Source organism: Haematobia irritans, chromosome 4, assembly GCF_050003625.1.
Source record: "Haematobia irritans isolate KBUSLIRL chromosome 4, ASM5000362v1, whole genome shotgun sequence".
NCBI lineage: Eukaryota > Metazoa > Arthropoda > Insecta > Diptera > Muscidae > Haematobia > Haematobia irritans.
Genome location: NC_134400.1, coordinates 218,207,679 through 218,227,122, shown reverse-complemented (window position 1 = coordinate 218,227,122; position 19,444 = coordinate 218,207,679). Strand labels below are relative to the sequence as shown.

The following is a 19,444-nucleotide window of genomic DNA, read 5'->3' as shown; positions in this document are numbered from 1 at the left end:
GTCTAAGTGAGCCTGATACATCGGGCTGCCACATAACCTAACCTAACCTAACCTACATATCATATCGTATCTATTCCACGGAGCCACCGTGGTACAATGGTTAGCATACCCGCTTTGCATAAACAGGGTCATGGGTTCAATCCCAGTTTCGACCAAACATCAAAACGTTTTTCAGCGGTGGATATTTGTGAGTGTGTCAAAGCTTTTCTACGTGCTTTCGTCGCAATGTGAAACACTGTTCGGACTCGGCTATAAAAAGGAGGCCCTTGCCATTGAGCTAAATATAGAATCGTGCAGCACTGACGGTTGCCACAGGTGCCAAAAATAATCTATCAAAATTTGAAGAAAATTTTACCACAATTCTACCAAGTTTAAAAATATCTTTTTTGGACGTTTTCGATAATTCTGTGATTATTTTAAATTTTTTAAAAATTTTTTTGTCAACATTTTAATTCTATAGGTAATTTTGTCAAAATTTTATTTCTATAGAAAATTTTACCAAAATTTTGTACTATAGAAAATTTTACCAAAATTTTATACTATAGAAAATTTTACCAAAATTTTATACTATAGAAAATTTTTGTCAAAAAATTTTTTTTTTTGGCCTATTTTGTCAAAATTTTATTCCTATAGAAAATTTTGTTTCAAGTGTGATTCACTTTGGGTTTAGTGAACTGCCTGAATTTATTCTGATAATTGGTTGATAGTTTTGCTGCAAGTAGAGGATGCTGATTAGGAATGTGGTAATTCCGAAACGTGCGTTCATACTATAGTCTATAGGACTTTGCCCAAATAAATTTGACAAACATTTATTTCCTCTGTTGGTTAAGCTAACTTGTAGTTTAGTCAATGCATGGTTTTAAGCTGAAATCAAAAACAACAAAATGATTGAAGAATAAACCATCAACAACAAAACAAAACGAAGGTTAGGTGGCAGCCCGATGTATCAGGCTCACTTAGACTATTCAGTCCATTGTGATACCACATTGGTGAACTTCTCTCTTATCACTGAGTGCTGCCCGATTCCATGTTAAGTTCAATGACAAGGGACCTCCTTTTTATAGTCGAGTCCGAACGGCGTTCCAAATTGCACTGAAACCACTTAGAGAAGTTTTGAAACCCTCAGAAATGTCACCAGCATTACTGAGGTGGGATAATCCACCGCTGAAAAACTTTTTGGTGTTCGGTCGAAGCAGGAATCGAATCCACGACCTTGTGTATGCAAGGCGGGCATGCTAACCATTGCTCCACGGTGGCTCCCAAACAAAACGAAAAATTTTGTTTCTATGAAAAGTTTTGTAAAAATTTTATTTCTATTAACAATTTTGTCAACATTTTATTTCTATAGAAGAGTTTGTCAAAATTTTATTCTATAGATAATTTTTCTCAAAATTATTTTTCTACAGAAAATTTTGTCAAAATATTATTTCTATAGAAAATTTTGTCAAAATATTATTTCTATAGAAACTTTTGTCAAAATTTTATTTCGATAGAATAATTTGTCAAAATTTTATTTCTATAGAAAATTTTACCAAAATTTTATACTATAGAAAAATTTTCTCAAAATTTTCTTTCTCTAGAAAATTTTGTCAAAATTTTATTTCTATAGAAAATTTTGTCAAAATTTGATTTCTATAGAAAACTTTGTCAAAATTTTATTTCTATAGAAAATTTTGCCAATTTTTTTTTTCTATAGAAAATTTTGCTAAATTTTATTTCTATAGAAAATTTTGCCAAAACTTTATTTCTATAGAATAATTTGTCAAAATTTTATTTCTATAGAAAATGTTTCTCAAAAATTTTTTTCTCTAGAAAATTTTGTCAAAATTTTTTTTTCGCTAGAAAATTTTGTCAAAATTTTATTTCTATAGAAAATTTTGTCAAAATTTGATTTCTATAGAAAATTTTGTCAAAATTTGATTTCTATAGAAAATTTTGACAAAATTTTATTTCTATAGAAAATTTTGCCAAAACTTTATTTCTATAGAATAATTTGTCAAAATTTTATTTCTATAGAAAATTTTACCAAAATTTTATGCTATAGAAAATTTTTCTCAAAAATTTTTTTTCTCTAGAAAATTTTGTCAAAATTTTATTTCTATAGAAAATGTTGTCAAAATTTTATTTCTATAGAAAATTTTGTCAAAATTTGATTTCTATAGAAAATTTTGCCAATTTTTTTTTCTACAGAAAATTTTGCCAAATTTTATTTCTATAGAAAATTTTGCAAAACTTTATTTCTATAGAATATTTTGTCAACATTTTCTTTCTATAAAAAGTGTTGTCAAAATTTTATTCTATATAAAATTGAAGTACCTCTTAGTTGGAATATTTTGCAAAATCTACCAAAATATCAAGAATTCTACCAAAAACTAAAAAAATCTAACATTTTTGGTAGAATTCTACCCACTGTGGCAACCGTGGCAGCACTCAGTGATAAGAGAGAAGTTCACCACTGTGGTATCTAAATGGATTGAATAGTCTAAGTGAGCCAGAAATATGCCGCTATACCAACACACAAAAAAATTTTGTTCTGATTCAATCACGAAATTAATTGATCCAATTAATTTGTTAATTGAAATGTCTTCAATCACGAAAATGATAGTATCAATCACAGTTTTAATTGGAAATTTAAAAAATGCTTGATTAAAAAATAATTGATTTTATTAGCAATTTTCAATTAATTTTTTAATTGATTCAATTAAAAATTTAATTGATGTTGAATGCAAAACTCAATTAATTTTTTCCATTAAAAACGTAACTATTTTCAATTACTTTCTTAACTGTCTTACAGCCATTTTCATGTAGCTCCGTTAGGCTTTAACTGCCAGTTAACAGAAAGAAAAATGAAAATATCTTTTCTCCGGTTAACTTTCAACTGAAAAATTTCAGCAGTTAAGTTTCTAGATGGCATACGCAAGATGACAGATATGTAGATATCACGATATAAAAGTTCGTTAGCTAACGTAGCACTAACGGAGCTCCATGAAAATTGCGGTTAGTGATTTAATTTGATTAAAAATGGATAGTTTGATATAAATTTTTAGTGAAAAATTAAAAAAATGTCGACCATTTTTTTATGTGACTTAGTCTTCCGAGTGTGATTAACAAGTTAATTGTATCAATTAATTTTTTAATTAAAAATTTTAAAATGTTTAATCATTGGTATAATTGGCTTAATGGTTCTATATTGATTAAAATGTTAATTGTATCAATTAATTTATTAATTGAAAAAATTTTCAACTTCAATCAACTTTTTAATTGGAAATATTTTTTTCTGTGTACCTACACACAAAAAAAATTCTGATTCAATCATGAAATTAATTGATCCAATTAATTTTTTAATTGAAATGTGTTCAATCACAGAAATGATAGTATCAATTAAAAAATTAACAGTCAATTAAAAAATTAATTGATCCAAATCAAAAATTAATTGATACTATTAATTTGTGTGATTGATTTTTATTTCAATTAAAAAATTTGTTGATTCAATTAAATTTTTAATTGAATATTTTTTAAAACTCAATTAAGATTTTAAATGGAAAAATTTTCCTGAAATTTTTTTCTGTGTAACCTGCATCGAAATCTCACCCATAGGTGTGTACTAAGTTCGAGTTTAGCCGGTAAAATCAAAAATAAATCAGCAAAAAAGTATAAAATTATACCTCTTTGATGCAAATTTTATTATAACATGATGGGGAATTGCCCAAAGCAACTTTTTATAAAGTCTGTATTCTTTAAAATGAATTATTAAAGAAAAGTAATCATTAAAAATGGCGATTTTAGCGGATAAACTCAAACTCAATACCCGCCTTATCGTGCAATTACAAAAATATTGGAAAATCTTCAAATATGGTTAAGAATTTTATAAAATTAGGCTCAGAATATGGTACGAAAAAGAGTATCCGATGAACCCCAAAACTTTCTTTAAATGTGGCTAAAAATTTTATTAAATTAGGCTAAGAATATGGTTTGGAAACGAGTACTAGGCTTAGTAATTTTATTTAAATTAGGCTCATAATGTGGTACGAAACAGAGTAGCAAATTCGAATGAACAGAAGTTTAGGTGGCGGTACAGTCATGACTTGGCTAGATTTTTCTTACCATGGGAAGCATCCCTTAGCTTGGATAATTATAAGAATGAAATCATAAAATTATAGCGAAATGATGTAAATATCGTATTATCTAAAATACTTTTTCATTTAGATTGTTCGATTTGCAAGGGAATAATTCTTGTATTAAAAGTCAACGTACACCCATAGAAAAATTATTACCATACGGTCTCAAAACCATACCATACGTTATTGATAGTTAGCCAACCCCATATGGTACAATATCAATACCGAATGGTACAGCCGGTACGCAAAGCATGAAAGTACCTTTCGGTATTATGAAAGTACCAATATGGTAATGAAAATATGTTAACACCAAAGCGGTATTATTATCTATACCATAAAGGTATTGATGTATGAACAGTGCGTTATTACCAAATAGGTATTATTTGGGTTTAATACCAACCTGGTATTAATTATAGTAATACATATTTAGTTTAATAAAACACACGTAACATGTATTTGTTTCTTTAATTCATTTAATACATAACATACATATATAAAACTAATCTTATCTCCATGCCTTTTTCTCCCAATTCAGCTCCATGTCGCACTTCAGTCACTGCATCCCTCAAGTTGTCTGTTGTGGTATTTGGAAGGTTTTTGTTTTTCAATTGCGCACCTAATTTAAGAAGGTTCGCATTAGAAAACTTTAGAAATGTTATACTTACATTTACTTTGCTATATTCACAGAATTCATTTTTTCAGTAGCCATCTTATCCTAAAATATTGTTATTTACAAGCCACATGAAAAAAATAAACTACCAAGGCGACCAATTATAATTGGTCGCAACGGCTACATATCAAATGTTACGGCGATGCGAGAGTCAATATCATAGTAATACCGGATGTAAATGATTTGATATAAAGTGGTATCAAAATTAAAAGTTAACGTGAACCAATTTATTAATACCAAACGGTAATGGCCACATACCGGCTTTTTTCTATCAGTGTATTGAATCATCTCGCGCTGCCTAACCTATAATGAAGACTAGCCCGGATTGAAACATGTAAAGTTAGGTGGGTATAGTAGATTTGTATGAGTCAAATAAACAAGATCCTTAATATTCTTGTAGAAACGCACGAGTAACCCTCTAATGCCCCAATTTTTTTGCCAACTGATAAAATATTCAATGTTAACGACACAAAAGCAAGAAAACGAAACAACAACAATTTATGCGTTAACTGTCAGTATATGCTGCAAAGCCTCTTGAACGGATTTTACTACGTTTTTACTAAAATCTTACTGATTTTACGAAGCCCGCCTAAAGGCGGGATTGGGCATTAGCGGCCTAATATGAAATGTAAAAATATTTAAATTTGATAAAAAAAATGTTGTGTGTAAATTCGTAGAGTTCAGTCTACGAGCAAGATGTTTTCACGAAGAGTACGCTTCCTTCATGTTAAATGGTTTTCATCCCATCTTAATGGAAGTGTACATATTGACATATAAATATACAATATATGACAAGATAGCCAACTATGTAAAGATAAGATAAATGGGTCACCTTTCTGTCATAAGAAAATATTTAACATGCAGTGATTCATTCAGCAACTGTCAGTTAGCGTAAATCGACGTCACAGGCCAGTTGTGATTTCCATGGAAACTGAAAGTGGTCTGTGATGTGTTCGCCAGAAAAATACTGAAGACTGGGGAAACCACAAGAGAAGTAAGCGAGATTTATCCATCCAAATTTGAGGAGACAGGAGAGATCATAGTCAACAGATGATCTACATTGGATGGCTACACTCATATAATACTTCCATCAAAGTGAATAATTTATGATCTTACTGCAAGAGTAATTCTATTTTATCAATGTCAGTTGTATATCTCATGTATTCCAGTTATAAGTGGCACAAAAGCTGAAGCTATTTTCGAGTGATTCAAATAGGATATATCATTCTTTGATATTTGCCTTCTTTGCGGGACATCTGGAAATAAATCAACTTGTTCGATGTACTTGAAGGTATAAGTATGGGTTCCTCTACAAAAAAATCTGTACATTAGTTTTTTGACAATTGGGTACACAGAAAAAAATTTCAGGAAAATTTTTCAAATTAAAATCTTAATTGAGTTTTAAAAAATATTCAATTAAAAATTTAAATCACACAAATTAATAGTCTCAATTAATTTTTTAATTGGATTAATTAATTTTTTAATTGACTGTTAATAAATTTTTTAATTAATACTATCATTTCTGTGATTGAAGACATTTCAATTAAAAAATTAATTGGATCAATTAATTTCGTGATTGTGTGTAGGGATGTTTCCCTTGTTAATGGTTTTATCATTAAAAAGTTCGATACTAGTTGACGTTATCTCATTTTTCAACATCTGGTCAGAGAAGGGGATCTAACCCCTTACGTTAGGTTAGGTACAGTGGCAGCCCGATATTTCAGGCTCACTTAGACTATTCAGTCGATTGTGATACCACAGTGGTGAACTTCTACCTTATCATTGAGTGCTGCTCGATTCTATGTTAAGCTCAATGACAAGGGACCTCCTCTTTATAGCCGGGTGTTGTCTGTGAGAAGCTTTAAACACTCAGAAATGTCACCAGCATTACTGAGTTAGGATAACCCACCGCTTAAAAATATTTGGTGTTTGGTCGAAACTGGGATTGAACCCACGGCCCTCTGTATGCAAGGCGGGCATTCTAACAATGGCACTACGGTGGCTGCCATCTAAACCGATTTTACACGATTTTGTGAATAATCAAAAAATCCCCTATTAAATTAGTTAATTATATTATTTATTTATATACCCAAAGAAAAAAAAAATATTTTCTGAACGAAATTTCCCATTCTTATAAAGTATTATCTTTTATTACAAATAAATCCGAATTTATGATAAGTGATTCAACGATTGTCCCTAAACCTATTTATATGCTTTTTTGACGCAAAATTTTTTAGCGTCAAAAGAAAACTTCGCTTGTCTAAAATTTCGTTCCTCAGAAAAGAAAACACTTTTTTCATACTTTTAAAGTAATCTCAATAAATTTAATAGGGAGTTGGATCTATACCCAAATAAATCCGAATTTATGATAAATAATTCAACGATTGTCCCTACACTTATTTATATGCTTTTTTGACGCTAAAAAATTTAGCGAAAACTTTGCTTGTCTAAAATTTCGTTCCTCAGAAAAGAAAACTCTTTTTTTTCAGTGTAACTCTTGCCATACTTTTAAAGTATACTCAGTAAATTTAATAGGGAGTTGGATCTATACCCAATTTGTTTTTCTTATATTTTAATGAAAACTTGATATCTTCGATTTATAAGAATAATAGAGCCAGAAGAATTACTGATATAGTTCTCTTTTCCGATGAACGAAAGTTTAGACAAGCGAAGAAATATTTTGACTCTAAAAAACTTTTTTTAAAAATAAATAAAAAATTTAGAGACAATCATTAGACCGTTTTTCATAAATTACGGTTTAATTGTTCTCAAAAAGAACAAGGAAGAGGAGTTTATTTTATTTCCTTTTCTCAATTTTGTTATTTGAAGCAAGAAAACGAAACCATGAGGAAACAAGCTTTGAAACACTCAGCATGTGACCACCATAACTAAGAGGATAGAAGGTTAAAGTGGCAGCCCGATTAAGATTCATGCTCACTTAGACTATTCAGTCCATTGTGATAAAGAGGATATAAACCCCGGTTGAAAAACAATTTGGTGTTCGATCGAAACTGGGATCGAACCCAGGACACTTTATATGCAACCATTGCACCACGGTGACTTCCACCAACGATCTTTATTTGGTCTTAAAGAAACCATATTACCAACAAAAGGGAATTTCGTTTGCACAAAATTTCTCTCTTAAATCTTATGTATCTTATATATTTCTCTCAAGGTGCTAGAAATTCGACAAAAAAAATTTGATCGGCATCAACTCACTTTTAATCTCATCATATATCACGATGCTATCCGACAATTTAACAATTATCTGTTGAACTACTGGATGCTGACGAAGTACGTGTAAATATTAGACTGCTACCAAACAAATAATCGTGATAGTATCCATGGCATTTAATGCCCAATTCAATTGTATTCTTAGAAGAGACTGCAATGTCATCTATGCATCTTCAATAACTTCGAAATATTTTTTTGTGTGTGTTTCTGGTTAAACAAAAATTTTGTGTCCAAAGGCCAACCCTCATTGCACACACCTTAATTTTGAACAAAATTAATTACCGTCAAGTTCACGAAATGTGAAGAACAACTATAAAACAACAAATAAAGCATTTTGTTTAATTGATTATTAGCATCACTTCAAGTTTATGCTAATATTTTAAGCGACTTACAAAGATTGAATACATGAATGAGCTGTAGGCAACAATTTAAAGATGCACTCAATGAATTATACGTGGTTCATAGAAAATAAAAATGGAAAATGCTATCTGCAATTTTCTATAGAGTTCCTAAATAACAGAGTAATTTTTGGATAATAATTTTTATTCCGGGGGCGTAATAACATTGTTATACCGTGAGAAGAGCGCCTGGTGATTGGTATGGAACCCTGTAAAGTATACACAGTATATCCACACTGAAAGAAGAGTCTTCTTTCCTGAAGAACAAAATTTTAATCCAACAACGTTTTCTTTTGGCGTTAAAAGAAAATTTTCTTTCAAAGTAAATAAAAATATTGGAAATAATCATTGCATCATCTTTCCCCACCCTGGGAAATCTGTGTTTAATTTTAAATTCCTAGTTATCCTTGACATTAGCTTTCTTATTTGTTTAAATCATCAAATTGACATGTAATGGGTTTGAAATTTTATCTAAGTCCGCGAAACTTGCTAATTCATATCTACGCTTTAAGGAGGATGGATTAGCTTTGCCATAGTCAAGCTTAACGCCACTCGGTTTTAATCAAAAATAATGGAAGATGAAGATGGGAAAATGGCAGCAGAGGGTATCAAACCATTGACGGCGTTCGATGCAAACGTGTCGTTTATGATTTTTTGTTCCACAAATTAAACTAAGAATAAAAAGAAATTTATATCAGGAAATGACGTAGAACAATCGGTCAAAAGTTTCTCATTATTATTTACACAAAATTTAACATCATTTGTGAGCTTTTAACAAAAAATATTTAACAAAATATATTAAAAATGAACGAACGTGTATGTATCGAACACCGTAAATGAACTCTTTGGTATGACGTCGGCCAATTTCCCATCTTCTTCTTCAATTGTTTTTGGTTTTAATATAAGGGACAAATAATCAATCATCATATTGTCATACAATGGTTCTGGCATTCCCCAGGGTCTTGTAATATTCATCGCAAATTTGAAGAATTTAATTTTCCTATAATAAACAAACAAATAATCCTAGAGTTCATATTGAAGAGAAAATGCAACATAGAAATTTTCAAACAGGTCCAACGGGCATGTTGTCTTGACGTAATTGGGACAAGACCAGAGCATTGGAAATGATAGTGAACTTAAGATCCATAGAGGTTCAGATCAAAAACATAGCTGCGATTGAAGATGTTGGGAGAAAGTACGGAAACACGAAGCATGACGAACCATTAATGGATAATAGGAGAGACTGATAATAGGAGGTGGGTTGGTGGGAGGTGGGCGGAAGCCATGATCGTATACCTAAGGTTGTCATGGCTACTAGAGCTTGACCGAAGCATCGGCTTCGGTATTCGGCCAAAAATCGATAATCGGCCACGAATCGGTCTTCGGCGTCAAGAGGCCGATTAACTGAAGATGTTTTGAATAATTTGTTTCATATTGAATTGTGCAAGTGATGAATTTGTCTTGGTCAAAACACCCAGTAAAAATAAAACGTAAAAAAAAAAATTATAAAAAGAAATCTTTTTTGTCATTATAATATCAAACTACTTGACCTTTCATTGCGTGTTACCTAAATTTTAGGAGGCGCAATTTAAAAAGTATTAAGGACCAATTTCTTTAAATTTATGAAATTTTAATTAAAAGAAAGTTTATAATCTTTGCTTCAAAAATTTTTTATTAAATGTAGGACACAAATTTTGCAAATTTGCATCCCTTCGTTAAAGTCATATGTCTTTGAACTAAGGAAAAATCTTAAAGTAAAGAAACATAATTTTAATTTAAAGAAATCGTCCTTAAATTCAGTGAAATATTGAATCTTCAGATTTAAGATAAAAACACTCCAGTCATGGGCTAAGACTTATTTTGATTATTTAGGGTCTTTGGTTTAAAGTTTTGTTGGAATTAAGGAAATAATTGTTACTTTGAAGTATACGTTATAATTTGGATTTTTAAACTGGCATTTGTTAGTACGTGAATAGCTTTATTAATATACCGCGAAAAGGGAATGAAAATTCGATAAAAGAGATCAGCAGTATCCTAATTCTATTTTTATTGATCCTAGATTTTCAAGCCAGCTATGTCGATAAAAACTATCTTTATTTTCAAGAAGTCGCACCTTTGGCTGGGAATCAATACTAAAATCCTTAAGGGAAGGTCATAATTTTTGGATCCAGGAAAGGGTTTGTTTTAGTATAGGTGTCCATTGTGATACCATACGTGATTAAATTCTATCTTATTAATGATTGATGGCTGATTATATTTGTAGTTCAATGACAAGGGAACTTCTTCTTATAGTCGAGTTCAAATGGCATTTCACACTGAAGCACTTAAAGAAGCTTTGAAACACTCATCATCCGCCACTGAAAAACTTTTTCTGTTTGGTCGGAACTGGGGTTGAATCCATGACCTTTGTATGTAAGACGGGCCATTGCACCACGGTGGCTCCCGCGTAAGAAATAATACGCACGGCAAATTCCGATTTATAAAAATTGCTTCAACTTTAAGCACTTCCCTTTTTCGCATATTTTAAAAAAGTCGCACAAAAAGTCGCATGGCGCCAAAAAGTTTGCAAAATGCGACTAAAGTCGCACAACGGTAACACTGATTCCAATTATCGGAACATGGTACAATCCTACAGACATAACGGAATGTGTTAAATTGTTCGGAACCAACTCGAGGCAGATTGCTAGACAATGAATGAATATAATAGCAGACATTGCGGTTCGATTTCGAACAGCATTGGAAGGCAAAATCATGATAAACGAATACTCGGACTACGACAGTATCCAGATCAAATGGGTGCCGGGACATGCTGAAATAAGAGAAAAAGTAAAAGCTATTGAACTGGCTATAAGAGCTAGGACACATAAGGAAGTGACCTTAGATAACGCAAAGCCAATAGAGTACACGCGGGCCGTGTTGGATAAATGGGTACAGGAGACACATAAAGCGATGTGGGCCAATTCAACGGTCGAATGGGCGACAAAAGTACTGGAAAACTACTCATGGAGAGTAGGACGACATTCAAGAGGACCGTTTGAATCATGACCGTGCCCCTAGAATTGAGAACACATCTGTGCCGAATAGGAACAGCAGATGATATTGCATGTGGGTCGTGTTTTTCGAATATCACTATCCTTTACTAGAACATCTGCGAAACGGGGGCGGCAAATAACTTAGGGAAGTCGTTAGAGAAACAGAGTTCCTGGAATAACAGAAGGGTACGAAGGAAAGAAGAAAAAGTTAGAGCTCACAATAAGCCGAATACTAACTTAGGAATATGTCAATCTGAACCCTCTTTTCAACCTAACCTAACCATATTGACTTTGCCCCTACACACAAACAATTTTTTTCTGATTCAATCACGAAATTAATTGATCCAATTAATTTTTTAATTGAAATGTCTTCAATCACAAAAATGATAGTATCAATTAAAAAATTAATTGAAGGTCAATTAAAAATTAATTGATTCAATTAAAAAAATAATTGATATTATTAATTTTTGTGATTGATTTTTGATTCAATTAAAAAATTTGTTGATTCAATTAAATTTTTAATTGAATATTTTTTAGAACTCAATTAAAATTTTAATTGGAAAATTTTTCGTGAAATTTTTTTCTGTGTATGTAGGGGTTGATGTAGGGCGTGTTTTGGTGATGATAATGAGACCTTGGCTTGTCACTACTCTGCAAAATTTTAACCATATATGACCAGAGGTGAATCGGTGAATGAAATTAGGGAATTCGCTAGAGACACAATGTTCCTGGAATAATAGAAGGATACAACCTAATCCAACTGACTTTGTCCCTGCTTTCAAGGAAGCTGATTATCATGGATGACTGTTGTTAAATCACTGATTATATTATCTGCATTTAGATTAACAGCTTTTGTTAATGGATGAAAGGAAATGGTTATTGGTTGAGTTTCGCCACTATTCTCCGATACAGGCGATACTGGTTAGTTACATTTTTATTTTATTTTATGCTGATATATTTCCGTTTGTAAATGTATCAGCAAACAAGTGATGAATTCAATCATTTTTGCCTGTACCTCCCTGCCCGGGAATCTATTGCGACATCTTCGTCATACAAGACTAATGCACTTTCACTTAGCCTTTCCCATTCCCGAATCATAGGAGATTATGTCAGAATCACTTCCCTATGAGATACAAAGAAAACCCATGGAATTTGCTATTTATAACCATTCGAACTCACAAAAAAGTCCATGAACTTGGTTGGTTATTCAACTAACAGCAAATAAAATATAAATAAATTCTAAGAATTTTCGCTTTCCGGGGGTCTTTTCATATTTTAATACAGCATTTATATGATCCAAATAACTAACCATACCAGAACTACGAGACCAGAACAAATTGCTAAATACCCTATTATCAGGCAATATTATGGCCATTTCAAAAGCAAAAGTAAATATTGGAGTTTTAAATCAACTTTTTTTTCTAGAACGGAATAAATGCCTTTTATCACATTTATGTCAAACCAGAAAAAATCGCTTTAAAGGTAAGCTTTAATTTTTCGCGAGACAAAAAACAAGAAATCAAGATTTTTATGTGATTGATCTAAACGTTAAAGGGGGATTTGTCCCTCATTGAAATGTTTTGTTTCCTCCGAATTCCCACTAATATTTCAAGGTTTCCACCTCATTTGAGTTTTATGCGAAATATGAAATAAAACCAAAAACACACACACACACTTTGTAAAAAGTATAAACTAGCTTTTTTGTTGGGTTTTACCCATATTTAATATTTTTTTTTTTGGTAGACTAAAAGCATCGGGCGAATGAATGTATGATCGAACAACCTTTGAAGACTGGAGAGAAGTTTTAAAGCATCAATTATCTTAAAGTCAACGCCGATATAAACTTAAAATTTTGTTGGCGCATGCGTTTGTGCTGGTTGCTGGCGTTTTGTTTTTACTCTTTTATTTTCATAATTATATAATCGCATGATTTGACAAACTGACAGGTGCTTCAAGTAATTAATTTGTTGAAATATTTGTTAGCATGACATTCATCAATGGCTTAATTCGTTAGACATTTGGAATGGACTATTTTTAGAAATTATCCAAGAAAACACTTAGTTATAGCAGATTTGGAGTACTTTGAATATTATAATTTAGAATATGATCCTTAGCATTTATTATAAATAAACAAAATGTAGATTCAAAGGTTCAAACCCAGTTTCGATCAAACACCAAAAAGTTTTTCAGCGGTGAATTATCCCCTCTCAGTAGTGCTGGTGATATTTCGGAGTGTTTCAAAGTTTCTCTAAGTGGTTTCATTATAACCACTTAGAGAAATGAGGTCACTTGTTATTGAGCTAAACATAGAGTCGGCCGGCATTTTGTGATAAGAGAGAAGTTCACCCCTGTGATATCATAATGATCTGAATAGACAGAAAAATATCACAAATGTTGAAGTTGAAAAATTGTTCAATTAAAAAAATTAATTGATACAATTAACTGTTCAATCAAAATAGAAGCATTAAGTTAATTAAGTCAGTGGTTGAAAATGTTTAAATTTTTAATTAAATCAATTGATATAATTAACTTCTTAATCAAACTCGGAAGACTAAGTCAGTTAAAAAAAGTGATGGATTTTTATTTAATTTTTAAATAAAAATTTATTTCAAACAATTAATTTTGTAATCAAACTAAAAACACAAAGTCATATAAGAAATTAATTGAAAATTGTAATGTTTTTAATTTAGGAAATTAATTGAGTTTTGCAATCAACATCAATTAAATTTTTAATTGAATCAAGAAAAAAAATATTTGAAATGTTCGAATCAAATCAATTAATTTTTTATCAAATATTTTTTTTATGCCCAATTAAAACTGAGATTGATGACAATTCAATTAAAAAATAATTGGAACAATTAATTTCGTCATTGAATCAAAAAAAAATGTGTGTAGTCTAATGGTGTTTTCTTTTCTGAAAAAAGTGCTTTGCCTTCATTTTGTCTGTACAGAATGCGCATTTTTAAAATGTTTCCAGCAACCTAAAAAAATGCTATCGTCGGCGGTGCTGAAAATGCCAGCAATTTGCCTCTCTACGTGGCACTATTTTCACAACAGAATTTGAAGCCTTTTCGCACTTTTGCCTGTATTTTTTAGAAAATAATCTAAAAAGCTCGTTTTCCGGGCAAAATGCAAAAAAGGTGAGCATTATTTACAAAAAAAGAAAACACCATAAGTGACCCCGAAATATTACTATACCTAACCTAACCTATATTCATCGTTACTCTTGCAAATAGTAATGCAAGAAAACGATTATTGATAGTGCCTTTAGTCAATCGTAATTATTATCTGAAGTGAAAAGATCGATTTAATAGAGCAAACGTAGGCAGAACCATGATAACTGAAATATCCTTAGAAACCAAAAAAAATAATTATCGATTTAAGGAAAGATTTCATTTTCCAAATGGCAAGTTTCCAAAATTGTTGGAAGACACCACACAACTAAAGGGTGGTTAAATTGTAAGGGCCGATGTTGAATGTGAACCACACCTAAACGCCAAGTTTTTTTCCGAATTTTATTTGACATTTCTCTATTTCAGACTTACTCAATTTGAACCATGGAGAGATACACAATCCAACAACGTGTTAAATGGTTCCAAGAAATGGCAACAGTGGATGATCAATTATCGAAGAAAATCATCTTCAGTGATGAGGCACATTTTCACCTCAGTGGATTCGTCAATAAACAGAATTGCCGCATTTGGGTGAATGAGAATCCAAGAGTGATTGTCGAAAAACCAATGCACCCACAAAGAGTAACTGTTTGGTGCGGTTTATAGGCTGGCGGCATCATCGGGCCGTATTTTTTCCAAAATGAGGCAGGTCAGGCAGTTACTGTGAATGGTGTTCGCTATCGTGAGATGATAACGAACTTTTTATGGCCCGAATTGGAAGATATGGATGTGGACGATATGTGGTTTCAGCAGGACGGTGCCACTTGCCACACAGCTAACGAAACAATGGCTCTTTTGCGCAACAAATTCAATGGCCGTGTTATCTCACGTAATGGCGATGTCAATTGGCCGCCAAGATCATGTGATTTGACACCGTTGGACTTTTTTCTTTGGGGTTATTTGAAAGAGAAGGTGTACGTCGATAAGCCAGCAACAATTCAAGAGCTAAAGGATGAGATAATTCGGCACATTAACGGCATAGAACCTCCATTATGCCTCAGCGTCATCGAAAATTTGGACCATCGGATGACGGTGTGCCACCGAGGTCGCGGCGCCCATTTGGCCGATATTTTGTTCCATACATAATTGAGTAATACCACTATATCATAATACAATAAAATTACAATAATTTCCTAAATAGTTTGTGTTTTATTCAAAATCAACATCGGACCTTGAAATTTTAACCACCCTTTATAAAAAAATCGTAGATAAATTCGGAATCTACCATTTTCGACACATCTACATCAATAGAATTTTCTCGATACCAGTCCACTATTTAGATCTGTCAAATCTCTATTCACGCTATCCTCAAAAGCTTGATCGTTAGTGCGATTGTAGTGGTCAAGACGTCAAATACATCATTCCCATCAGAGAACTGCAACCGGTGGATTTTTTCCGTATTGCAATCTTACCCATAAAATGTCGGTGGCAGTGAGTAAGACACCAATTACTATGCGATCTTTTACATTGATACTAGTGCGAGATAAACACCACTAGTATATAACAATGTTCGTATGCAGTGCCTTGCAATCTTAAACCAAACGACATCGTAACAACGCTCGGTGAACAAAAAACTAGTGTGGCACTTAAGTGTGATTGCACTCAACAACAACAACAATTACCAGCAGTTGGTATCAGGGATGGAAAATGCAGTACTATAGTACTTTTTTCAATACTTTTTCACCCTAGTCAATATCGTAGTACCCCCGCGAATGATTTAGTACCTTTTGTGTAGACATTTTTGAGCCGATATCAGAATATGGTACAATAGTTTTGACAAAATATTTTAATATTTTGAGAAAGGCTTTAACAAACTTATTTGCTAATAGTCTTGTACAAATTTGGCAAAAAAGACAAGTTCATGCGGGAAGAAAATCTCGATATTGTAAAAGCCATAGTCACAAATACGATTTGCTTGAATTTTAATAGTGTTTTAGTCGAAAAAGCACGTGATTCTATATAACGCTTCCACACGAACACTATCTAGATAAGAAGTTATCGATCGCGTTGTAAAATAATGCAAAACATTACAATTAATGTCGAAACTTGAGACAAAAGTAATCTACCAAAATTTGTAGAAAAATTTAACAAAAAATTTTATTTTGCAAAAATAAAGAAAATACTGTCAAAATTTTTTTTCTATAGACAATTTTGCCAAAATTTTATTTCTATAGAAAATTTTGTCAAAATACGGTGACTTGCAGAACGAACAGCATCACACGAACTCAAATACAAAATCCCAGAAGATGGTTAGTGGCACTAACCGAAATATTGGAAATAAATATTAAAACAAATCAATAATCGAGTGTTTCTATGACCTCAAGCCGAACAAAATTAATAATCAAAAAAAATTTTATTTCTATAGAAAATTTTGTCAACATTTTATTTCTATAGAAAATTTTGTCAAAATTTTATTTCTATAGACAATTTTGTCAAAATTTTATTTCTATAGACAATTTTGTCAAAATTTTATTTCTATAGAAAATTTTGTCAAAAGTTTATTTCTATAGAAAATTTTGTCAAAATTTTATTTCTATAGACAATTTTGTCAAAATTTTATTTCTATAGAAAATTTTGTCAACATTTTATTTCTATAGAAAATTTTGTCAACATTTTATTTCTATAGGAAATTTTGTCAAAATTTTATTTCTATAGGAAATTTTGTCAAAATTTTATTTCTATAGAAATTTTTTCAAAATTTTATTTCTATAGAAAATTTTGTCAAAATTTTATTTCTATAGAAAATTTTGTCAAAATTTTATTTCTATAGAAAATTTCGTCAAAATTTTATTTCTATAGAAAATTTCGTCAAAATTTTATTTCTATAGAAAATTTTGTCAAAATTTTATTTCTATAGAAAATTTTGTCAAAATTTTATTTCTATAGAAAATTTCGTCAAAATTTTATTTCTATAGAAAATTTTGTCAAAATTTTATTTCTATAGAAAATTTTGTCAAAATTTTATTTCTATAGAAAATTTTGTCAAATTTTTATTTCTATAGAAAATGTTGTCAAAAATTTATTTTTATTTATCCAGAGAAAATTTATGTAGTACCATAAAGTAGAGCTGTGGCAGCCGCGATTACAATACTATGGTAGTCTTTGTAAGCGAATATAAGACTAAAAAAAGAAAATATTTAAAATTTAGGAGTTGGCAAAAAAAATTTTATTTTCTTTAAAATTCAATTTAAGGAAGTTCTTGACAATAATCTTCCAATGGAATTTTTGTTAAAATTTAGTGAAAAGTACTTTTTCGCTCAAAAAATTACCATTATTGTACTTTCTTAAAAATTGTATTTTCCATCCCTGGTTGGCATTAGCTCAAGAGAATTGAGACAGTACCAAATAAGAGAATACCAAACTGCTGAGATATGGGTAACCAATTTGTGTGATTGCTTTACTACGGTGTTTTAGAGAGACAAACACCGACAGTCGTCGGTTGCTTGGATATTGGTGGTTGAATTTTTTTTTTACCAATTGGTGTTTAAAGATTGCAAATATTGGTGTTTACTAAATACACTGGTTGGTTGCGGTAGATCGCAGCCGTTCTCTGATTCCCATACAGCGAAAATAATATTGGAGCCAAAATTGAGCCCTACTGCACTCTGCGAAATATCTCACGCTCTCAGAGTCAACTTCTTTCTTCCTCCAAGAAAAAATACTTCATAATGTTATGACTATTCGAGTCATAACTTTTACAAATACAACAATTTGAGAATTTGTTAAAAATTCGAAACCCTTAGAAATTGCAGGAAAAATTGGAGGTAGTTAATATTGTACTAAAAATGTGATTCGCATGAAACTAAAAAAGATTTAGATCCATAAATAAATGTGCCGTGTATGGTATGTATCGGTCCATGCAGTGTGCACTTATAAGGTAGAAGCAGTAGCCAGATGATTGAGAAAATTGGTTTTGTTTTATAGATACCTTATAAGTGTAGCCTGGGGCCATGTTTTGATATAGCCTCCATATAGACCGTTGTACGACTATTGCATTTTATATCAACGTTTAGTTCACAAAATTTTTTAAATAAAAAGAAAATATAAGAAAAATTGCATTTTGCTCTGGAAATTTTCGAAAAATAACAAAATTAAATTAAAACCAAATATATATTTATACCCTGCGCCACACTGTGGAACAGGGTATTATAAGTTAGTGCATATGTTTGTAACACCCAGCAGGAGACGAGATAGACACATGGTGTCTTTGGCAATAATGCTCCCTGAGTCGATATAACCATGTCCATCTGTCCGTCCGTCCGTCTCTCCGTCCGTCCGTCGGTCTGTCTGTGAACACATTTTTGTGATCAAAGTCTAGGTAGCAATTTAAGTCCAATCGCCTTCAAATTTGGCACATGTTCCTAATTTGGGTCACAATAGAACCCTATTGATTTTGGAAGAAATCGGTTCAGATTTAGATATAGCTCCCATATATATCTTTCGCCCGATATGCACTAGCCAGACCCAGCAGCAAGAGTTTTATACCGATATGCTTGAAATTTTGTACAAACATAACACTTAGTCGTATAGCAAAGTGTGCAAAATTTGATTGAAATCGGTTCAGAGTTAGATATAGCTCCCATATATATCTTTCGCCCGATATGGACTTATATGGCCCCAGAAGCCAGATTTTTGGCCGAATTTGGTTGAAATTTTGCACTAGGAGTACAATTAGTAGTATAGTCAAGTGTACAAAATTTGATTGAAATCGGTTCAGATTTAGATATAGCTCCCATATATATCTTTCGCCCGATATGGATTAATATGGCCCCAGAAGCCAGAGTTTTGGCCCAATTTGGTTGAAATTTGCACTAGGAGT

The 19,444-nt window shown here is 31.5% G+C and overlaps 1 protein-coding gene across 3 annotated transcripts in view; it reads right to left on the bottom strand.

Annotated features, from left to right (window-relative positions):
* Best2 (bestrophin 2) overlaps nucleotides 1-19,444 on the bottom strand; it is an 82,219-nt gene that overhangs the window by 49,613 nt on the left and 13,162 nt on the right. The gene's annotated exons all lie outside the window — the stretch shown is intronic.